Source organism: Hylobates moloch, unplaced genomic scaffold (genome assembly GCF_009828535.3).
Source record: "Hylobates moloch isolate HMO894 unplaced genomic scaffold, HMol_V3 SCAFFOLD_6, whole genome shotgun sequence".
NCBI lineage: Eukaryota > Metazoa > Chordata > Mammalia > Primates > Hylobatidae > Hylobates > Hylobates moloch.
In genome coordinates this window covers 107,634,746-107,646,466 of record NW_026652281.1, presented here as the reverse complement: position 1 = coordinate 107,646,466, position 11,721 = coordinate 107,634,746, and the positions used below count along the sequence as shown (strand labels likewise).

Below are 11,721 nucleotides of genomic sequence, written 5' to 3'. Positions count from 1 at the left end.
CAGGTATAGTCTTGGGTAAGGATTTGTCCCTCTGAGCCTCAGTTTCCACATCTATAATTCAGGGATCATGATACCTCCCTCACAAGGTGGCCATGAAGAATGGATGAGATGGTGAATATGAAATGGCTTTGATTATAAATAAGATCCTGCTCTCTGTAAAAGGAAAATCATATTTTACCCATCCACTTTTTAAGAGCTCATGTTGCTTCTTTTTTTTTTTTTTTTTTTTTGAGACGGGGTCTCGCTCTTTCACCCAGCCCGGAGTGCAGTGGCGCAATCTCGGCTCACTGCAAGCTCCACCTCCCGGGTTCACGCCATTCTCCTGCCTCAGCCTCCCGAGTAGCTGGGACTACAGGCGCCCGCCACTGCACCCGGCTAATTTTTTGTATTTTTAGTAGAGACGGGGTTTCACCGTGTTAACCAGGATGGTCTCGATCTCCTGACCTCGTGATCCGCCCGCCTCGGCCTCCCAAAGTGCTGGGATTACAGGCGTGAGCCACCGCGCCCGACCCTCATGTTGCTTCTAAACAATTACATGATTTCAATAATTCTAACAAAAAAATCAGAAACAATATTAAGTTTGACCTGGCAGTTATCGAAATGGTATTTGGAGACTTTTCATCAGAAAGATTCCTCTAATAAGCCAAAATTCACTTAAGATGATTATTTGCCCTGTTTTCATCACATATTTGGGGAAATTACTGATACCTCTGTAGTTACTCACTTAAGTAGACATTAAATTCTTTCTTTATAAATCACTTCTCTTTGCTCCTTCAGCATTTCTATGAGTTTCTTTGGATGAATTAAAATTTTGGAGCAACACAGAAGCACAGCATTTCAGTTTTGTTTTTTTTTTTGAGATGGAGTCTTGCTCTGTTGCCCAGGCTGGAGTGCAGTGGCAAGATCTTGGCTCACTGCAACCTCCGCCTCCCAGGTTCAAGCAATTCTCCTGCCTCAGCCTCCCGAGTAGCTGGGATTACAGGTGCCTGCCCCCACATCTGGCTAATTTTTTGTATTTCTAGTAGAGACAGGGTTTTACCATGTTAGTCAGGCTGGCCTTGAACTCTTGACCTCAGATGATCCACTTGCCTTGGCCTCCCAAAGTGCTAGGATGACAGGCGTGAGCCAACATGCCTGGCCTCTTTTTTTTTTTTTAATTAAAAACATTTTTTTTCTTTTGTAGAGATGTGGGGGTCTTGCTATGTTGCCCATGCTGGTCTTGAACTCCTGTGTTCAAGCAATCCTCTTGCCTAGGCCTCCCAAAGTGCTGGGATTACAGGCATGAGCCACTATGCCCAGCTTCAGATTCTAACTAAATGAAGAACAACCCTATTTAATGACAGCATGACTTTTTTTGGTTGGGGGGACAGAGTCTCACTCTGTCACCCAAGCTGGAGTGCAATGTCACGATCTTGGCTTGCTGCAACTTCTGCCTCCTAGGCTCAAGCCATCCTCCTGCCTCAGCCTCCCAAGCAGCTGGGCTATAGGTGCACATAAGCATGTCCATCTAATTTTTGTATTTTTGTAGAGACAGGGTTTTGCTATATTTCCCAGGCTGGTCTTGAACTCCTGGGCTCAAGCAATCCTCCCATCTCAGCCTTCCAAAGTGCTGGGATTACAAGCATGAGCCACTGTGCCCAGCTGACAGCATGACTTTCAGAGCACTTTCCCCAATTAGTGTTTTAACAATTAAAATGAAAATTGTATGTAACAATTTTTCTAGTAATTCTTTGTTCTTCTTTCAGTCATTAAAAGAGGTTAAGTATTGCTTATATTTAATTTTATTCTCTACTATTATTAACTCTTTTTGTGCTCTAACTGTGCCTTGGTTTGTGATACTTCCCATGTCAAGATTTGGGAATTCTGTACTTTCATTTTCCTTGCCCCAGATCATTAGTGAAGTGGTTGTGTGATGCCAAAGTGGGCATGGGTCCTCACGAATGCAGTGGACACTGTCTCCCACCTAAAAATGTGAGGGACCAATATTTGTCACTGCTCTTTGTTTATGGTCCTTCAGTCAATTTTCAATCTATGTGACCATGCACATATTCTGCCCAATTTGAATTAATTTTGCAAGTGGAAATTCACGGAGTAGTGTATCAAATGCTTTAGTAAAATCCATATATATTACCTCTAGTGCATTCCCTTCATCCATTAATCTCGTAATGCGATTTAAAAGAGTGATCACATTTGTCTGGAATGATTTGTCCTTTATCCATCCCCAAAGCTGCCTCCTGCACTTGGCTCCATTATCCTCTCCATCCTTTCAGTTTTTCCCTTTTCACGTCTGATTCATTATACTATTAGACACAGGGGTTATATTTTAATAGATGATAATTACTGGTAACACCTTTCTTTCTGTTTAGAAAATATTTAAGGTTTTCAAGTAATCTTTAAAATGTGGATTATTGAAAATGTCTACTGACTGTTAAATTTGCAAGCAAATTGCTTTAATACAATCTCTTTACTTCAAGCGATTATTCTCAAAACACTTTCCCAGGCCTTATTTTCTTTTAAAATAAATTTTGTTAGGAACTATAATACAGTATTTAAGCTGTCTTTCCTGTTCTGCTTGTTTGAATTGTTTTCCAGTGTCCTATTTCCCTTTCTGCCTGGGAAAGATGTGTACTGTATTATGTAAATTAAGGGTGATAATAAGTATAAAATTATTGCTGTAATACTAATATCATATCCACTGTGAATGACTACATTTATTTGCAAAAAAATCTTAGCAAATGTTTCTCTATATGTGTTAGATCAATTTGCCTGCCTTATAAACATACTTCTAAACTTTTAGTTTTGGGTAGATTCTTTTTCTGAAGAGCTCAAATGTTATATATAAAATCAGTAAATTTAGGGTAATAGCTAATTCAAAATATAAGATGTTTTCAAAAGAGGAGAGAGAGCAGGAATGAAAGGAATAATATAACATAAGAAAAGAATGATAAAGTCAGAGATGCAGGTATGTAGCAGGTAAAAGAGCATGCAATAAGTTGTGTACCTTTAGAAGCCTAAGTACAGGAATATCAGTTAAGGTGCTGTGGGGCTTCCTTTCAAAAGATGTAGAGGCTCAAATATAGACTACTTCTTTGAGATCAATTCCTTGACCCACAGTTCCAATGCAAGTGACTTCTCATCTGTCATCATAATCATTGTCCAGCTTTTCTTCTGTGTACAACCAACACTCCATTTAGGAAAGTTAGTGGGAAGGAGGACTCAGAATGCTGCTTTTCAACTTGCTGCTCAGTAGGTAAAGGGTGGTGAATGCTGAACCAAGGCCCACAAGGATATTTTAGCATCTGCTCCTTGGTTACTTACCAAGGACCCTGATAAGATATCACTTACAGAATACATGCAGTGAGAATGGGTCAGTGCCTTATTAAATGATGAGGTGAAATAAACTTTATTCAAGTCAAGATCTTAGAACTTTATATTAAATCAGATTCAATTTGATAACTTAAATATGTGAGGGTGACTAGTATATTTCAATAGGATAGTCTGTAGGGGTTTACTGAATGCCACTGAAATGCTAATCAAAGACTTGGTTCAACCTGTACTCATATATTAGAACATTGAATAGAAGACTACTATTAGACAATAAAAATGGCTATAAATTTTTTCCAATTTTATCTCCATGTGGATCTCTACCTTCTTCCTCCTATAATAAACACATTAATTGTAGATCAAAAATCAACTTGTACCCAAGAAATATGCAGGCTCACCTTGATATGTGAATGTCCACTCATTTGAATAGGAATGGCAAGTATTTATTACTGGGAAAGAAGGGATGCATACAAAATTAAGTGAATATGCACGAATAAGTCCCAATGTTTATGTGACATTAATAGGAAGCAGTTGAGTTATGTCTGAAAGTGTACCTTGCTGTGTACAAGCATCTATGCTTATTCTACATAAAGCATCTGTGCTGAGGACTTAGGAGGCTTTTATTACTAGTGTTCTATTTTTTAAGGAAATATTAACAATCATTTTCAAATACATAGAGTTCTAGGGAGAACATATACATTTTGTATGTGCCTTAAAATTAAATCATTTTTCCTGGCTTTTAACATTTGAATGATAACCTAGATGATGGGTTGATGGGTGCAGCAAACCACCATGGTACAGGTATACCTATGTAACAAACCTGCACGTTCTGCACATGTATCCCAAAACTTAAAGTATAAAAAAATTTGAATGATAAAGCCCTAAAAAGCTCAGGGTGTGAAGAAAGCCCTTTATCTTCATGTCTCTATTGCCCCTTTACCTCATCTAATGAGAACCTAAAATAAACAGGTCTGAAATTGGGATATTATTATTATTAGATCGGTAGTGCAGGATTGTGATTTCTTAGGAGGCTGTAAATTGAGAACTGCGCTGAAAGAGAAGTAGAACAGGTGCACATGGTCATCTCTACTCCCTGAAATATGAAGATCCCATTGATAGGAAATTTGACTCAAGGAAACATTCAAGCTACTAACTTTAATTTTCTGTTTTAAAGATCATAGTCTATGATCTATGGCTCCCTTATCTTTGAATTTTCCGTCCTTCCCCCTTTTAACATCTAGTGAGCCCTGCTATATGCCAGATACTGGACTACACAGTGGTAATATAAAGTCTCACAAGCCACGGCCCATGCCTCAGGAATGTGTGCTCCTATAGGAGGGACAAACGAGTATATTGAAGCAGAGCCAGTAGTAAGTGTTAGGCTGGAGAGGTTGTGGCGTGCTCTTGGGGCACAGAAGAGTGGCAGCTAACTCTATCTAGGGGGAGGTTGGTGAAGTTCTTTAGAAGAAATGATATAGTTTTGAAAATAAGTAGGAACTAGCTAGAGTAGGGGTTCTTAACCTGTCATCCACTGATAGCCAAGGATAGGGTTCAATGTGTTTGTGAACGTTAGATGGGAAAAAATCCACCTTTATTTTCATTAATATTGAGCTACAGTTTAGCATTTCCTTCTATTATAAATGTAGAAAAGAGCCTAGCTACGCTGCTGTCGCTGTCACTATGGCCCATTACAAAGCTGCCAACTTGAAGTGTGAGCAGTTGCGGAGGTACTTGGAGAAGTCAGGGGTGCTGGACACACTGACCAAGGTGTTGGTATGAAGAACCAGAGAAACCTAACAGTGCTCTGGATTTCTTAAAGCATCACTTAGGAACTGCTACCCCAGAAAATCCAGAAATAGAGCTGCTTTGCCTAGAACTGGCGAAAACCAAAGAGAAATATAAAGCTATTGTAGAAAAAATAAAAAACTGAAAGCAAAGCTTGCTCAGTATGAACCACCTCAGGAGGAGAAGCATGCTAAATAGGATTCTTCTCAGTTGAAAAGACACTGAAAAATGGTTTTGTATGACTTGAATACTTTGTATAGTATATACTCTTTTCTGAACAGATGCTATAGAATTCTTAATATGTTTAATTCACCTATCACACTGTTATAAACCCATAGAATCATCAATAAAAACTCAATATAACTTTCTTTGGGTTTTAAAGCAGGAGAATCCAAAGTAAATCCTGAAAAAACCCTAAACACAGCCATCTAACTCCTTACCTTAAAAGCCATTCTGGGCTGGGCACGGTGGCTCACGCTTGTAATCCCAGCACTTTGGGAGGCCGAGGCGGGCGGATCACGAGGTCAGGAGATCGAGACCACGGTGAAACCCCGTCTCTACTAAAAATACAAAAAAATTAGCCGGGCGTGGTGGCGGGCGCCTGTAGTCCCAGCTACTCGGAGAGGCTGAGGCAGGAGAATGGCGTGAACCCGGGAGGCGGAGCTTGCAGTGAGCCGAGATTGCGCCACTGCACTCCAGCCTGGGCGACAGAGCGAGACTCCGTCTCAAAAAAAAAAAAAAAAAAAAAAAAGCCATTCTGTTCATTAGTCTGATTAGGAATGATGGCACTGGTTGTATTTTAGCCAAGGCAGTTTAGCATGGAGCTATTCCTTGGTGTAGTTCAGGATATGAACATAGGTACAGTCATTCTTTGAAGGTGATATACTGTTGTGTATATTCCCTATAGGCAGCTGGAGAGATCCGTGTGACACAAGATGCTTTTGTACGGGTTCCCATGAATCTTCTGCTCTTGTTTGTGTAACATGGAACAAATAACTCTTCCTTGCCACCACTTTGCCTTAGATAATTGTGTGTGTGTGCCAGTTTGAACTCTGATACCACATTTTCCTTCTATGCAATCATGCCTTGTTTGATAATCTTGCAGTGCTTTGCTCTGAGCTTTAGTGGGTCCTAGTTGCACACTGACCTTTCTGTGCTGTTTTTCAATTTGCCTAATAACAGCAGTTACCCTGATTGTAATTTATGCAACTTTAAACAGGATCACACTGTACCCCCTGTCTGCCTTATTTACTTATTGAGCACAGAACAGAGGCAATATACAACTCTGAGTTCTCACACAAGCTGGGATGAGAAGAGGAATGAGCCATATATTGTGGAAAATCATAGTTTGTAGGTATAATTATACAGCGCTTGTTTCCCTCAAAGTATTTTTCTAGCCCTGAATTCATTTTATCTTCATTATCCCTGTGAAGTAGGTGGGGGCAAGTATGAGGGGAAGTTGGGTGCTGAATTTTTAGGCCAAAGACTGATGTTAATAGAAATCACTCACTAACTGTAGAGCCTTGGGCATATCAGTGAACTGCTCTGAGATTTACTGTCTCCATCTGGTTAATGAGAAGAATATCCATGATGCCTACCTCACATGGCTGTTGTGAGGGTCAAATGAGAATGTATGTGAAAGATATGTAAATGGTAAAGCACTATATTCTTGTTTGTTAGTCCTTTTTCCTTTGTTTGGGTAGACCTACAGTCGGATGTTTTGTTTTATTAATCACTTATTTTCCTTATTGATAGACCATCATTTTATAGACATATTCCTATTGCATGTATTCTCTCACTGTTGTTAGAGAACCTATCTTTGTTTTTGGTCAAAACACACATAGAAAACAAAGTGATCCAAAGAAAACTGGTTTAACTAGCCAAAGCCTTTGCACCTGTTGGAAACTATGACCAAGTCAATTATAAGGGCATTTAAATCAGTCGTGTTAGTAGGAATGTGGCAATGACTGGTGCTTCTTCTAGTCACAAGTTTGCTTTTGGAGGCGGGCCAGATAATATTGGAAGAACATTCGCTTGAATAGATTTCTCTTTTACCAATTTGAGTGCCTCCTACATGGGCAGCAGTGGACTAAGTGCTGGGTGTGATAAAGAGGAATGACTTAATTATGAGACATGTATATAGTCAAATACAGTGTGGGTTAGGACCTGTGACAAACCATTATAATAAAACATGGCCCCATGAGGGTTTTGAAAGAGAGAGAGACTTGGCTTCTTTAGTTGGTAAGATAGTTTCTTGGTAGATACAGGTTGACATTTTTTTTTTTTTTTTTTTGTGGCAGCCAATTCTCATGTGCTTTTTACTTATTGGATTAATATTAATATTTATGTCAGTAAGCCAGGTGACTGTGCCTATCTTTTGTACCATCCTTTTTGAACAGAATGGCAACATGTGGGTTGGATAATCACACTTTTAGGTGAAACTGACTTGTTTAAACTGCTGTACCAGTCAGTGCTATTTGAGAATTCAGGATCAACCTAGCCTACAGAGGTCCTCTTCAGCATTTCTGTCAAGGATTTGGATGAAGACAATATACAAGAAGATGCTTGATGGAAGAGAAAATGGATCCCATCAGTTAAGCTCCAACTATGCTTCAGCTGCTTTGTCTACAAAATATCGATTTCACATCTTGCCTACCTCGCAAGGTTGTTATAAGGATCAAATTAAATATAATGGATGTAAAAGTGAAAAAAAAAATGTAGAAAACAAACTACCGTAATATTAACGCTGGTGACAATGTCACCAATAGAAACCATAGCTACATATCAGATATTGTAGATATTTCAAAATATCCCTTATGCTCATCACTGCTTTAAAATTATAGTAGTACACCAACCACTGGGCTTTATTAATGTATTAATAGAAATGATACATATTATCATACCAAATATTGGTGTTAATATTTAATTGATTTTAATATTTTGATAGCTGAATTTCAATATAAATTGATTTTCTTTGTAATTCTACATGCTTTATTCTTTATTTTATATATTTAAAAGCATTATACTAAGAAAGGTCCATAGGCTTTAGGTCTATAGCAGATTGGCAGTGGGGTCCATAACACAGTGAAGGTCAAGAACCCCTGAACGGGGAAGAGGTTGGAGAAGGGGTGCTAGTTATTTCAGGAAAAGGAAAAGCTTCATGGATGTTTCAAATTATACATAATGTGTCTTTAAGGAAATGTTGATAGGTATGAAGACAAAATATGTACACAATTGTTTTCTGAAACATAGTGAGTAATATATACTCACCATGTTTTCATAGGAACATGTTGCTGGGGAGCAAAATCATTAAGCATATTAATAGCTCACCCAGAATTTCTGAAGCTGACAATAAAGGTCCATCATGACATCAGACTCTGCAGCAGGTTGTGCTGTGATAAAAGCCCAAGAAAGATGCCTGAAATACTTATTTGCTACTTTTTCTTATGTGGTTAGAACGCTAAGGATCATCTAAGAGCAACCAACATTTGCCTTACATGCATTGTAATGGTTATAATAGGTACTGGAAATACAGAGTATGCTAAAAAGTTATCAAACATTAACAGAAGCAGCAGTAGCTGTGGAAAGAGTACTTGACCAGGAGTCCTTAGCTTCAGGCCACAGCTTCAAGTCTGACACTAATATCTGTGTCACCTTGTGCATGTTTTATTACTGGTAAAATGAAGATAATGACTTCTGCTCTAACTTATCTTGTAAATTGCTCTAAAGATCAAATGAGTATGTCAAGATGCTTAGAAAGGTTTGAAACATAATACATGTTATTAATATGGAAATAAAGGTGAAATATCAATACTGTAACATTTTATGTTTTGAATATAGAAATAAAAGTGAAATTTTCTATCCTTGTATTATAAAATACATTAAAAAGGAAACCTTTTAGACAGATAGAATTTTAAAGATCTCTATATGTATAAAATATAAAATGTAAATGTAGCATATGAAATATCTATAACATAAGAGTTAAATTCTTACAAGACTATAGACAATGAAATGTGTTATCTTAAGTCATTAGATAACTCCATAATAAAATCACTTTCTTAGGGCTGGCAACAAGCTTTCAAATATAACTTGTAGCATAAGACAGCAGTGAATTTATGTATGTGCTATTTAGATTTAGTGGCACTAAGATCACAAGGACATACACATTTAATTAGTGGAGTACATCCAATTCTAAAATTTAGATCACCTTCTCCAAATAAGCTTGTTCTTCATAGGAATCATGCAAGCAAATGTTGACAAATATTGCAAACAATGAGAGAAAGACACGAATCTTAGGATTTTTCTTCCTAAAAAATCTATTCTTAATAAGATGCTTTTCATTATAGCCTAGCAGAGCAGGATTTAAGTACCAACCTGAGTCTTCTGTTCTCTAGGTCAATGTTGAAAGTTTATTTCTACAGTAAAACACATGTCTCACATTCTTGGTGTTGCCATATAAATCAAACAAAGAGAACTGCATTCCAATTCTCTCCATTATTACAGGAGCACACAACTTACTAACCAGAACATTCTTCCATTTTTAGTTTGAAGTGTTTTACAACTTCAAGTATGCTTGGAAAATTATTAAGCCAAGGCTATTGTGATTATACCTGTTAGACTTTTATTCTATATAAATTATCTAAGCCAAATGGAGTCCAAAATACTGCCCCTTGACTGCCAATTAGAATAGTTCCTAATCCTCAATCATGTGCTAAAAGAGACAAATGAGCTAGATTTGAGTTTGAAAACTACCGCCTCTGAATAAAAAGAAAAAAAAATGAAGTTGAATATGCATTTGAGAAAGACACAGTTAATGCAAATGGTAGAGAAATGTGGAACACTATTCTAAACTGCTTATGTTCACTGCTTCCCGAGTACAGACACTTGCACCAAGATACAGAGACACACACTTATTAACTCACACATATGGATCAGAATGACTAAACATTTTAAAATCAGGAAAAGCAAAACCCAGTAGATTCTCCCCCACAGTCTGTACAGTGCACACACACCCACTAACACACACCCTTGACCAGTGTAAGATCCAGAAGTGCTTAAACAATTTTGTAGGCATAAATTACAAATTAATGAAACCTGCCAAAGGCAGACACATAAAGACATACTGTTCAAGATATAAGAATTGAAGCAAGGCAGACAACTGAGAAAAACAGTCATAAGTTCCCAAACTGAAAAGATTGTATCCTGGACATCCAAGTAGATGAAGGATTCAGGGTGAACAGATTTGTATCCTGGCACCAGAGCGGATGATGGGTTTAGGGACCGCAGTGGTCCCTAAAGACCATTCTCTCTAGCATCCAAATTTCTAAAAATTAAAGCCTAATGGTTCCAATTCTTTATAAGGTTGTCCTTTCAGTGGGTAAAGCATTGATCAGTGGTCTCAGTCTTGCCAGCTGGCTTCAAGGGCTCTGCCCCCAACAGTTCCTCAGCATCCTTTCTTTTTCCATTCTCTTGAAGAAGGGATGCTCTGTTCACTTCACGTGAGCTTAGATTTACGAGGTGCTGAGAAACAAGAGTGTGGAGCCCTTCAAGTTGTACTCCCAGATGTAATACTGCAAGTGAGCCGACACAGGATCTTAGCATTGGCTAACATGTTTGTTCTACAAAGCTTGTTTGTTACTGGATCCAAACGGATGCCCCAGTCAAAGCAAAAACAAAGCAACAACTAAAAACGTCTTCCTTCATTGCCCCCAAAATAACCCAATCCTTTCTGAGTCCAGGCTCCTGAATGCACATGAAACTGTGTAGCCTTGGCTGGGGGGATCAGCACTCCCTCCTCAGCTGGAGGCTGCATTCAGAAAGAATGGATTTTTTCCGGCTTCTGATAGTCTGAGATACTGTGCCTGTCACTCAGAGGCTGAGCAAAATAGGGTTCAAAACAGAGAACAGAGATGTATAAACAGATGCAAGACAGTGAAAAGAGTGTACCGAGTAGGGAGACGAAAGAGATTGGTATCAAGCCTTATCCTGGGATGGGCCACTCTCTGTGTGTCTGTAAGAAGCTCCTAGGCTATTTTAATTATAAATATTTATATCCAAGGAAGCAAATTCAGAAGGATTTATATCTCAGGGGAGTGCAGATCAATAGATCTAAGCAAACCTCATCTCCAGGCTGACCACTTAACACTGTTATCACCGATTAGGGCTGCTTGGCCCTCTGGGAGGGTATCAGTTCCCCTCTTGTCCTGCATAGGTCCACCCCATTCTTGGCCCCAAGAGGAAATCAATAACAGGATGCAGGGATCGATACACAGGATATCTGCTTGGCTGCAGTGGCTCACCTTAGGATCGGAGTTTGGTTAGCCCTTGTCTATACTGCAAGCCCCTATTCCTTCCCCCAACCCCTCCATCCTTCCAGATCTGCTGGAGCATTCCAATTTTGATCTTTAGCTCACTCACTGAAATCGGCCCAGATACTGCTGACTCTTGAGCAAGAAATAAAGACTTGGTTAACATTTGCCTTACTTTTCAAAAGTAAAGAAACTTACCAGACCTCAAGGATTGAGTCAGAGTCGATTTCCTGCTTCATGGCCTGGGGCATGCTTTCTGCTGCCCACTCTCTGGCCACCAAGTACTGTCGGAGCAACTGGAGCT

The 11,721-nt window shown here is 38.8% G+C and overlaps 1 pseudogene; it reads left to right on the top strand.

Annotated features, from left to right (window-relative positions):
- The first annotated feature begins 5,004 nt into the window (after positions 1-5,004).
- On the top strand, positions 5,005-5,307 carry LOC116470451 (c-Myc-binding protein-like; annotated as a pseudogene).
- Positions 5,308-11,721: the final 6,414 nt, after the last annotated feature.